Source organism: Hemiscyllium ocellatum, unplaced genomic scaffold (assembly GCF_020745735.1).
Source record: "Hemiscyllium ocellatum isolate sHemOce1 unplaced genomic scaffold, sHemOce1.pat.X.cur. scaffold_465_pat_ctg1, whole genome shotgun sequence".
Lineage (NCBI taxonomy): Eukaryota > Metazoa > Chordata > Chondrichthyes > Orectolobiformes > Hemiscylliidae > Hemiscyllium > Hemiscyllium ocellatum.
The window spans coordinates 458,782-470,885 of NW_026869072.1; the positions used below are offsets into that span (position 1 = coordinate 458,782).

General features: G+C 44.7%; 1 long non-coding RNA gene across 5 annotated transcripts in view; it reads right to left on the reverse strand.

The window, feature by feature from the left end:
* Window positions 1-900: 900 nt before the first annotated feature.
* The window catches only part of LOC132813774 (uncharacterized), a 40,861-nt gene continuing 29,657 nt past the window's right edge, over window positions 901-12,104 (reverse strand). For 4 of the 5 annotated variants that reach the window (XR_009644165.1, XR_009644164.1, XR_009644162.1 and 1 more), the window contains one exon: window positions 10,712-11,492. This is a non-coding gene — a long non-coding RNA (uncharacterized LOC132813774). Of the gene's footprint in view, window positions 1,267-8,178; window positions 8,281-10,711; window positions 11,493-12,104 lie in introns of those variants that run through there. The other variant, XR_009644163.1, reaches the window with a different exon arrangement.

Sequence of the window (12,104 nt, forward strand, 5' to 3'; positions counted from 1 at the left end):
TCTAAAGTAGCCGAGTGTCTACTTGCAGAGACTGTTCTTCACGAATCTCTGCCTTACCCACAGAGACAGTATATTTAATAGGAATTAGACAAAGGCATATCAGTCACATGGGCGATTGCCATTACATAGTTTAAAGTAGGTAATTATGACCTTACAAAGCTTGATGAATGACGATGTCCTGTGATAACGTGTGATGGATTACAGAAACTGATTATCACATTGTTCATGATTATGTGTTGATGGGAAGAGATTAAGGCAGAAGGGTTCTTCCTTCAGTAAATGGGGGATTCACTTACCTATGCTAATATGGAGGGGAGGTAAGACAATGGGAGCGGGAGGCAGTTTAACAGGGTTTTGCCCAGGGCACTCAGTCTTGTCTGGAAAGGGCAAATTCCTCTTTCTGGGGTTACGGGGGAATCCACATGTATGGCTGCAAGAGGTTCTATTTTGAGATACTGTCAGCCTCCCCCCTTCTGAGGTGTCCTGTCTGTATTATAAGAGTACAGGCCTTCAGTTGATGCAATAAGGCCTTTGGCAAGGGAATGTTTAACCCTTGAGACCCCACGGTGTCCTGAAAGAGAAGCAAAAGGTATGGAAGTGGCCCCTCTATGGTATTTTAACTTCCCATTCTGACCAGGAATCTGTTGACCAGAATTGGATGCAATGATTGACTGTGACCTAACTAGAGCTTTGTCAAGGGTCAGCATCTTTTCCGTGAGTTTGTTATCATTCTCCCATTAATGAAGCCCAGCATCCCATTTCTTTTACTCAAGACACTATATGTTGCCTCTGTTTTAACGATTGGTGCACATTGTCCCCACTCCCGCTGTCCTGCTCTCTGTGTCTGTGCCATTCAAATATATATTCCCTTTCTGCATTGTTTCTCTCAAAATGCATCAACTTACTGTGTGTTCTAAAGAAGAGACATATTCCACTCAAAATATTATCTCTCGCTCCACATATTGTACCCCCTGGAAAACAGAACAGGACAGCACCGGAATAATCGGCCCACCGTGTCTGTGCAGACCATGATGCCATTCTAAACTACTTCCACCTGCCTGGACATGATCCATATCCCTGCCAACCCCTTGCATGCTTATGTGCCTGCCCAAATTTCTCTTAAGCATGGTGATTGTTTCTGCTTTTACCACCTCCCAGGAGAGTACATTCTAGTCATCTACCACCTTTTGCATTAGAAACTTGCCTGACATAACTCCCTTTAAACTTTCACATGTTGTTGGAAAGGTTCAGCCGGTCTTGCAGCATCTGAGAAAATAAAAATCCGTTAATGTTTCTGGTTCTTCATCTGAAACGTGAACTCTTATTTCTCTTTACAGATGCTTCCAGACTTGTTGAGCATTTCCAGAAGCTTCTGTTTTTATTTCTGATTTACAGCATCTGTTGTTCTCTCGGTTTTTATTTTCTTTAAATTTCCCCCTATCCCCTGAAATCTATGGCCTCTGGAATTTCTCATTTCTGCCTTGGAAAAAGATTCAGATTATAGAACATAGAATATAGAACAATACAGTGCAGAACAGGTCCTTCGGCCCTCAATGTTGCGCCGACCTGTGGAATTTTCTCAACTCGTCCCCCTATATATCCCAAAGTCATCCATGAATTTATCTCAGGATTATGTAAATCACCCTAATGTGGCTGAGTTGACTACCTTAGCTGATAGAGCATTCCACACAGTTCACACTCTCTGTGTGTAAAGAATTTGCCTCTGACATCTGTCTTATATCTATCACCCTTCAATTTGTAGTTGTACCCTCTTGTACAAGCTATCGTCATCATCCTAAGAAAAAGACTTTCACTGTCTACCATATCTAATCCTCTGATCATCTTGCAAGTTTCTTTCAAATCCCCCCCTTAGCCGCCTTCTTTCCAATGAGAACAGATCCAAGTCTCTCAGCCTTTCCTTATAAGACCTTCCCTCCAGACCAGGCACCATCCTGATAAATCTCCTCTGCACCTTTTCCAATGTTCCACATGTTTTTTTGTAATGGGGCGACCAGAACTGTACACAATATTAAACTGTGGCTGCACCAGCATTTTGTATGGTTGCAGCATGATATTGCGGTTCCAGAACTCAATCCCTCTACCAATGAAACCTAACACACCGTATGCCGCCTTAACAGCACTATCCACCTGGGTGGCAACTTTCAGGGATCTATGTACGTGGACTCCAAGATCGCTCTTCACATCCATACTACCAAGAATCTTTCCATTGACCCAGTACTCTGCCTTCCTGTTATTCTTCCCAAAGTGCATCACTTCACATTTAGCTACATTGGACTCCACTTGCACCTCTCAGCCCAATTCTGCAGGTTATCGAAATCCCCCTGCAACTTGTAACATCCTTCCAAACTGTCTACTACTCCACAGACTTTAGTGTCGTCTGCAAATTTCCTAATCCATCCACCTATGCCTGCGTCTAAGTCATTTATAAAAATGACAAACAGCAGTGGTCCCAAAACAGATCCTTGTGGAACACCACTAGTAACTGGGTTCCAGACTGAATATTTTCCATCAACCACCACTCGCTGCCTTCTTTCAGAAAGCCAGGTTCTAATCCAAACTGCTAAATCACCCTCAACTCCATGCCTCTGCATTTTCTCCATCAACCTACCATGTGGAACCTTATTGAAGGCTTTACTGAAGTCCATGTATACCATGTCAACTGCCCTAGTCTCATCTAAATGCTTCGTCACCTTCTCAAAAAACTCAATGAAGTTTATGAGACACGACCTGCCCTTGACCAAACTATATTGACTATCTGAAATCAAATTGTTGCTTGTTAGATGATTATAACTGTTATCTCTTATAATCCTTTCCAAAACCTTTCCTACAATGGAAGGAAGGCTCACTGGTCTATAGTTACCTGGGTCATCTCTGCCGCCCTTCTTGAACAAGGCCACAACATTTGCAATCCTCCAGTCCTCGGGTACTAAACCCATAGACAATGTGACTCAAATATCAAAGCCAAAGGCTCTGCTATCTCCTCCCGAGCTTCCCTGAGAATCCTCGGATAAACCCCATGGGGACTTGTCTACTTTCACTCCTTCTAGAATTGATAACACCTGTGCGTAACTAACCTCAATCCTTTCTCGTCTAATATCTCGTACCAAGTTTTGTCCTCTACAGTATTCCCCTTTTCCTGTGTAAACACCATTGAGAAATGTTCATTTAGCACTTCTCCGATCTCTGCAGGGTGCACACTCGACTTCCCACTTCTGTCTTTGATTAGCCCTATTCCTACCCTAATCATCCTTTTATTCTTCACATACCTATAGAAAATTTCAGGGTTACCCTTTATTCTGTTTGCTAAAGACTGCTCGTGTCCTCCCTTTGTTTATTTTTAACTCTCTCTTTAAATCCTTCCTAGCTGATCTGTAAGTCTCTATTGCTTCATCTGTACCATTTTGCCTCATCAACACATAAGCCTCTTTCTTCTTCTTAACAAGAGATGCAATTTCTGTAGTAAACCATGGTTTACAAACTCTGTCTATGCCAGTTGGGTCACCCCACAGCCATTGATTTTCCAAAGACAACAATCCAAGATTTTCCAACCTATCCCAATCCAGGCAACATTCTGGTAAACCTGTTTCCACCTTCCCAAAAGCCTTCACATTCTACCTATAATGTGGTGATCAAAACGGCACACAATACCCCAAAGGTGGCCTGATTCTAGGTTTATATTCACTCCCCTGACAGAAGAAGGCAAGCCCTGCCATTCACCTCCTTCACCACTTTCAGGGATCTTTCAGCTTGCAACTGAAGATCCATCTGTATACCAATGCTGCTCAGGGCCCTTCCGTTTAGTGTATACATTCCTCTTGCTATGTGTCTTCCAAAACTCATCACCTCACACTTGTCTGAATTAAAATATATCTGCAATTTCTCCACAAAACTTTCTGACTCATCTCTTTCTTGCTGTATCCTTTGACATCATTCTTCATGATTCACAACTTCAACAGTTTGTGCCATCTACAAACTTGCTCATTAAATCTTTTACATTTCCAAACTTTTCATTTATATACATTACAAGCAACAGATGGCCCAGGTCTGATCCTTGTGGAACAGCACTAGCCACAGACCTCCAGCCAGCAACATGCCCCTGCACAATTGTTGCTGGGAGAAATATCAAAGAGGAGCCTTGAGTTCTGTGATGAGCAGCATGACCAACGTTTATTCAGAGCTCCTTACTAATACAAGATGGGAGAGGTCCCTCTCTGGCTCCCCCAGATAACTCCAGCATTTTGATGTGTTTACTTCATATGTTCCAGTAATATTTTCCCCCTGACCTGAACTCCAGGATTTGGAATGTCACTCGGATATTTCCGTGTTCCCTTCCACAGTCTCTGATTCTCTCAGCTCATGCAGCTGCTTTGCCAGTTCTTTCACAAATGGTTTAACCCTATCGTTGTCATTGCACATCTCCGGCCCTCCCACTACCACACATCTCCGGCCCTCCCACCACCACACATCTCCGGCCCTCCCACTACCACACATCTCCGGCCCTCCCACTACCACACACCTCCGGCCCTCCCACTACCACACACCTCCGGCCCTCCCACTACCACACATCTCCGGCCCTCCCACTACCACACACCTCCGGCCCTCCCACTACCACACATCTCCGGCCCTCCCACTACCACACATCTCCGGCCCTCCCACCACCACACATCTCCGGCCCTCCCACCACCACACATCTCCGGCCCTCCCACTACCACACATCTCCGGCCCTCCCACACCACACATCTCCGGCCCTCCCACTACCACACACTACCACACATCTCCGGCCCTCCCACCACCACACATCTCCGGCCCTCCCACTACCACACATCTCCGGCCCTCCCACACCACACATCTCCGGCCCTCCCACTACCACACATCTCCGGCCCTCCCACTACCACACACCTCCGGCCCTCCCACTACCACACATCTCCGGCCCTCCCACTACCACACATCTCCGGCCCTCCCACTACACACATCTCCGGCCCTCCCACTACCACACATCTCCGGCTGTCCCACTACCACACATCTCCGGCCCTCCCACACACACTCCTCCCACTACCACACACCTCCAGCTCTCCCACTACCACACACCTCCGGCCCTCCCACTACCACACACCTCCGGCCCTCCCACCACCACACATCTCCGGCCCTCCCACTACCACACATCTCCGGCCCTCCCACTACCATACCCTGTGGCATCTGCATAGTCCATCCAGTCACTAATTCAAGAGGGGACAGTCCCGTCCCCTTTGCTGGGGTTGTCCTCAGTTTCACTAGGCTGGTGTGGAGTACTCTAACCCATCGCTGCCTGTCTCTGAGAGAGCCTTAGTCAGATTAGCTTTCAGTGTCTGCATCATTCCTTCTACTGTCCCAGAGCTCTGGGGGTGGTATGGGGGATGGGATTTCTGTTCAGTACCAAACAGGGCACATAGCTAAAGAGCTATGTTCCCTGTAACATTTGACCCTTGGTCATAATCTGCAGGGGAATGCTTCCACCCACTGAGTAAACCTATTTATTAAAACCCAGTAGGACGTCCTTTCCTGGGATTGGGATGGGTGTGTGTGTGTAAAATCCGTCTGTAATTGTTCCCATGGGCCCCTGGGCTGCCTCCATTTTATCCTGATTGCTTTCCCTGGCTCACACTGTGAACACATTACACACCTTCGACAAAACCTTGCTGTATTTCTCCCTGTTCCAGGCAAGGATTGTAGTGGATCATCTGATATTGCATTTTATCCTGCCCAATATGGACCAGTCCATGATATGATTTTAATACTGTTTGTCTTATACAGTGTGGTGACACTGCTGGATCATCCAGACTTTGTCTTGTCCTATTATTGTCCCACCCTTTTCCCATTCCTGTTTCTCCTGTTGTGGGACTGTTTCTGGGAATATCTTTAAACCTTCCTCTCTCACTTCTGTAGCTACACCCATTGCCATCTCCTCAAATGTCTTCACTGTTTCAGTCAGTATTTCACGTGTAAGATTATTAAAGGATTGGACATTCTAGAGACAGGAAGCATGTTTCCGCTGATGGGTGAGTCCCGAACTAGAGGACACAGTTTAAAAATAAGGAGTAGGCCACTTAGAACAGAGTTGAGGAGAAACTACTTCACCCAGAGAGTAGTGGATGTATGGAATGCTCTGCCCCAGAGGGCTGTGGAGGCCAAATCTCTGGATACTTTCAAGAAAGAGTTGGATAGAGCTGTTAAGGATAGTGGGATAAAGGGTTATGGGGATGAGGCAGGAGCAGGATACTGATTGAGGATGATCATCCATCATCATAATGAAAGATGGTGCTATCTCGAAGGGCAGAACAGCCTACTCCTGCACCTATTGTCTATTCACCTGCCTTCCCCACATACTCACTGCCCTGTTGGTGTGGGGTTTCTACTTCCCTGTGAGCTCTACTCTTCATTATTGCTGCTTCTCTGGGAAAGGTAGCTGCTTCCACAAACTCTCTGATCTGTCCTTCATGCTCTATATGCCCCCAGACAGGGTGATGTACCCTCACCGAGCCCAGGCCAACACTTGGTCATGAACTATACCAAAGGAATGCTGTCTGTCTGTGTATATGCTGACTCCCTGACCCCTGGCTAATGTCTGTGCTTCTGTCAGGGCTCGTGATGGTTCTGCCATTTCTGGGTAATTCTCCACAAAAGTCCTCCAATAATTAAACAATCCTAAAGTTTGCCTTATCCCCTTCACGGTGTGTGGGTGTATAGTTTTGAAATCATGATCTTTCGTTACACTGGGATTGTCCCCCTCCCTTCCTGATTTGATCGCCCTGATGTGATGTCCCAGGTACATCTCCCCCTACCTTCCCACGTTCTGTGGGTTAATTTTAAGCTCGGCCTGCCTGATCCAACACAATACTCTGTGTGATATCTGGATATGTGTTTTCTCTCCAACTGAGGTAATGAGGTGTGGTAAGATTAAATTGACTAACTCCATCAGCCATATATCAGTGGGATATACTGGAATATTACGGGATCCCTGAGGTAACTGGATCCAGGTCTACTGCTTTCCTCAGACAGTAAATATTAGCTTATTCTGCCATTCCAGGTCCACAGGAACCCATTCACAATATCAAGGGCTGAGACTGTATCCTGTTGCAATTTTAATCCATTAACTGAAGTGGTGTGGTTCGCTACTGTAGGATACTGTTTAGTGGCGGATTTACTGAGGGAGGTATAATCAATAGTGAGGTGGGATGAGCCGTTCGGCTTCTGTGAGTTCGTCTGTGATACTGTTGGTCTGACTATTTCCTGCTTCTCTCAATCTGTTACTGTCTCAATTACTGCCTCCTCAGCCCCAGCTTTAATGGGATCCTGTGTGTGTGGGGAGTGAGAGGACCCTCGATCTTTACAGGATCTGCAGATAATAACCCACATTCCTGTTTGAGTTCCCCACACTGCTGTTTGGGTCCTAGCTATAACTCTCCAGATTCTCTGACTGCTCCAGTCTCCCTGCAAGGTAACTACTCTGGAAATGTTGCCTCTCCTTTGCTTCCTGTCCCGGGCCTGGCCAGGTTGTTCCCATATTACAGTTTGTGTCTCTACGTCAATAGTTCTTCGGAACTGTTCTAAAATGGCAACTCCCAGAATGGTCCTTTCCTCAGTTTCACACTCCCATATCTGAATATATTTTTCCATATCCATGATCTGCATTGGGACAGGTTTATTTCATCCAGTTTCCTCGATTCCCTCTCCAACTGCTCTCATTTTAGTAATTGAGGGGTAAGGGGCAAATCCGTATCAGTAATTGATACAGGTGTTCCTGTATTAATAATATGTTCTACTAGTTCCCAAACACAGCATCAATGAATATTCATGTGCCTACGTGAACTCATGCACACACACAATGTGAACATCTATCTCCCTCTCTCTGCCTACGTTCCTTGGCTGTGTGCCCTTTCCTGCTTCACTTGTAACATTGTGGGTCTGGTTACCCTCCCTGCACTTCAGCTATTCCCCTTTGTTTCGGAGTTTGCCTCAGCTGTCATGGCCCAATTCAGAATGTGGTTAAAATTATCTCCCACTGGGAGTCCCATATTTATGATTACAGTTAAATGGGGTCCCATGTCATCTTTAAAATACATCAAACCTATTTCATCATCACAGGTTGGGGTTTGGTAAACCCCCATGGTCCTTACACACCTCAGGCTTCCACACCTCAGGCTTCCTTTAGGCCTCACGTCTGAGAGCCACCACCTTCACTTGTTCCTGTTTCCCACAATAATGTAACTCATCCTGTCATTCCTGGAATAAAACAGAACAAAATGTAAATTTGGTTTGACTTGAAATATTAGTAATTCGACATTCACTTTACATATCTATAGAGGTGAAAATTCTACTGTGTTTATTTAAGTAAATTTAATGTGATCATCCAGTGAAAATAACCCTGATAATCAACGACAGTGAATGAACTGAATAATATGTGAATCTTTGCACAAGTTCTTGCAATGAAAATTCAATTTTATTTAATGCTTGTCACCCATTACACCATGGGCATTGTTATTAGGGAATAAAGTAATGGAAGGATATCAGAGAAAATCAATAGACTTTATGTTTAGCTTCACTGCAATAATGAACCAAAACAATATTTGGAAATATGGTTAAACTACATAACAATGTTTCCAGTGTCATTATTAACATGAAAACTATTTTAGTTTGCAAGTTGTTTTATACTAAGAATAATTGGAAATGAATTGAGATTATTAATTGACCATTTAAAATATATTGTGAAGAGAATAATCATATATATTTTTTGGAGGAAATTAGGAAAGTAAATAAATACATATACATTGGTATTAATAGTTTTAAAATGTTTGGAAGTCGACTAGGATTATTTGATTGAGAGAGGCTGCATGATTATAAAGACTATTTCACCTTTTTCATTGCATTGTTGGTTTCACTAGAATCTGTTGTGGTCTAAGCTCTTGTTGTGTGCAATGGGCTGTCACTAATAGCTTCATTAACCTGCGAGTCTCAGATCAGGTTTCCTTTGTCTGTAAGTCAGTCTGTAAGTGCGCGACACACCTGCTTTTCTGAGGGGAAACATATTCTTTTCACTGAGAATGGTTTTTACCGCACACCATAAGCAGGGAAGTGTTTTTCCAAAGAATTCCAATCTTTATCTATAAATCTGATGGTATCTGTGTTTGTCAGTTTGTGGAGGATTCAGCCCCTTTGTTCCAAGCTGTTTTTATACAAGCAGTTGGTTCATTAAGTCTTTGCCAAGAATGTTGTTTACTTTCCCCTTTTACTGTGATTCTGCAGATTAGAATATTCTGAGAGTCAGTAATGGTCAATAACTGAACATTGAATGATTTTGACTCTAACAGAGCAGTTGCCTTGTTTTCAGCTAATTATTCGTTTTTTTATTTCCTGGTTGTGTAGAATGTTACAGAAACAGGCTCTGAGCAATGTTTCCATTCACTTGTGTTGGAGTCACTGACAGCCACGTGGTCAGTCAGTTTGAGGCTGATGGATCAATTTCTCTGACCTTTTACATGATGACACTGTTGGAGTATTGATGTTGTTAACCACATTAACTGGGCTGGAGTTGACTGATCTTACATTGCCACTTTCTGAACCTCAGGCTGTGTCTCTGGGCAGTAAGTCTCTAAAAACAGTAATGTGACAATGCGCAAGGATCATCTGTTTTGATTTAAATTGTGATTGTAGCACTGCTGCTTCACAGCATCAGGTACAAGGTTGGAGTCCAGCCTTGGTCAACGGCCTGTGTGGAGTCCCCACATTCTCCCCATGATAGTGTGGGTCCCCTCCAGGTGCTCTGGTTTCCTCCCACAGTCCAAAGATGTGCAGGTGGATCAGTCATGCTAAATTGTCCACAGTATCCAGGATTGTGCAGACTAGGTGGATCAGCCATGGGCCATGCAGTGTTACAGTGATAGCGTGCTCTGGGTGTGATGTTCTTTGGATGGTCGGCGCGATTTGATGGGCCAGTGCACTACTTCCACACTGTAGGGACTCTATTCTATGATTGAGGATAAAGGCTACACAGCCGGGTGTCCTTGGAGAAGGACCATGTGGTGTGTATCAATTCTCTCGATGCCTTTAGATAGAGGTGGGCACCGCAGGGGATACAGTGCTTTATCCCCACCGCTGCCCCCTCCCCACAACTCTACTTTGATTTAGTCCCTTCTCACTCTGTCACTTGTAATGGTTTGCTTGGCCCGTAATGGGCTTTGTTTGGAAATATTCAATTGGTTACACAAATGGTTTACTGTTGGTGATGATATGTCTAGATTAGAGTGGTGCTGGAAAAGCACAGCAGGTCAGGCAGGATCCGGGGAGCCGGAAAATCAACGTTTTGGCAAAAGCCCTTTTCCAGCACCACTCTAATCTCGGCTCTGGTTTCCAGCATCTGCAGTCCTCACTTTTGCACTACTGGTGATTATATGTTAACCAAAAGCAAAATGGCATAATGATGATTTTGATGGTGGGAAGGTTGCTGTGATAACATTTCTGTGTCAGGGAAATGGGGAAAAAGAACGCTTCGCAGCTCACAGAAGGAGACCTGAAAAGCAATTACATCAAACCAAAGGTTCAGACAGGGAGGGAATATTTCCCTGGAGCTTGAGTAACTGGAAAGTGATGGTGTCCGTGACAAAAGGGATTTTGTTTTACAGTGGTTGAGAGTTTTAAAACTGTTATATTCAGACAGTTTAATTTATTTTCTTTAATTTTATTTGCTTTGCAAAAAACTTTTACAACATTTTAAAACCAAAATTTACAAACTTTGTGTTAAAGATAAATGTTAAATAAAATCCATCAAACCTTCCCTCACTGAAACCTGTTGTGGAAGTGCAATCTCCTGGAGAATCCCTGCCCTGCCCACTCCTTCCTACCCGGGCTCCATGGCTATATACATACCTGGGAGATAGCAGCAGGAGGAGACCATTCAGCCTTTCAATCCTGCTCCACCATTCAATGGGAAACAGCTGACCATCCAGCTCAGTCTCCTGTTCCTGCTGTGCTCCAATCCCCTTTCATGACTTTACCTCGAAGAACTATATCTAAGTCCTCCTTTGGCTTCACTACCTTTTGTTCCAGTGACGTGGCGGTGTTACTGTGTGGGTGTAGGCAGGGGTAATGTGATGGTGCTGCCTCCTGGAGGATGCACTCAGCGTCCCTCACCATCCTGCAGTAACATCAACTGGGGTTCAGCAACTAGAGATAGAAACCATTTCCAGGATATGGGCATCACTGGCTCAGCCAGCATTTATTCCCCATCTCTAGTTACCCTGGAGAAGATGGGAGTGAGCTGCTGTCTTGAACCATTCACAGTCCATTTGGTGGAGATAGACCAACAATGCTGTGAGGGAGTGTTGCAGGATTTTGGCCGAGTGATTCTCTATCTTTGGTTCTTCAAATGCTGGTTAACATAATCACAATCTGCACATGATTTTGAGATTTCAGTCTGCAAACCTTCACCATCTAGCACCCTGTATAAAGGAATATGTACAGGTTAGAAATTCAGAGCAGACAATTCTAGCTTCTTTGGAATATCTTTTTCCCCTTTCTTCCCCCGAAGCTGTTACCCTCCAGCCCACTTACTCTCCCACCATTCTGACTCTGCTACCCCCTAGTGTACACCCTCCCCATTCTCATGGAGTTACTGATAAACAGATCCATGCCACCACTTCCCGTCCCTGGTCAGACTCAGCACCCTTTCTGGGTTCACTTCCTTTCCCTTCAGTTGCTGCAAGTCAATAATGTAACAGCAGAATGAAACAAAAGGAAACAGAAAGGGAGGTGGCAGATCCTGGACAGAAGAGGAACCTTCAGTCTGGGAGAATGGGTCAGATCCTTCTTTGTTTCCCATTTGTTGATTCCCAGCATTACAATGAATTGGGGATGGAGAGTGGTCCTACATGGGTGTGGTGACCCCCTAACAGATCAATACCAGAAGCAGATGCATCCCTTCAGCCAATCACAGTGTGAAATACTTTCTGCAAAGTATACTTACCTAAAGCACATGCTCCAAAACCCGCCCACATTCTGTACATGTACAGTGCGGGGTTTCCCCACACACGTGTGGTCCCTGCCACAGGGAT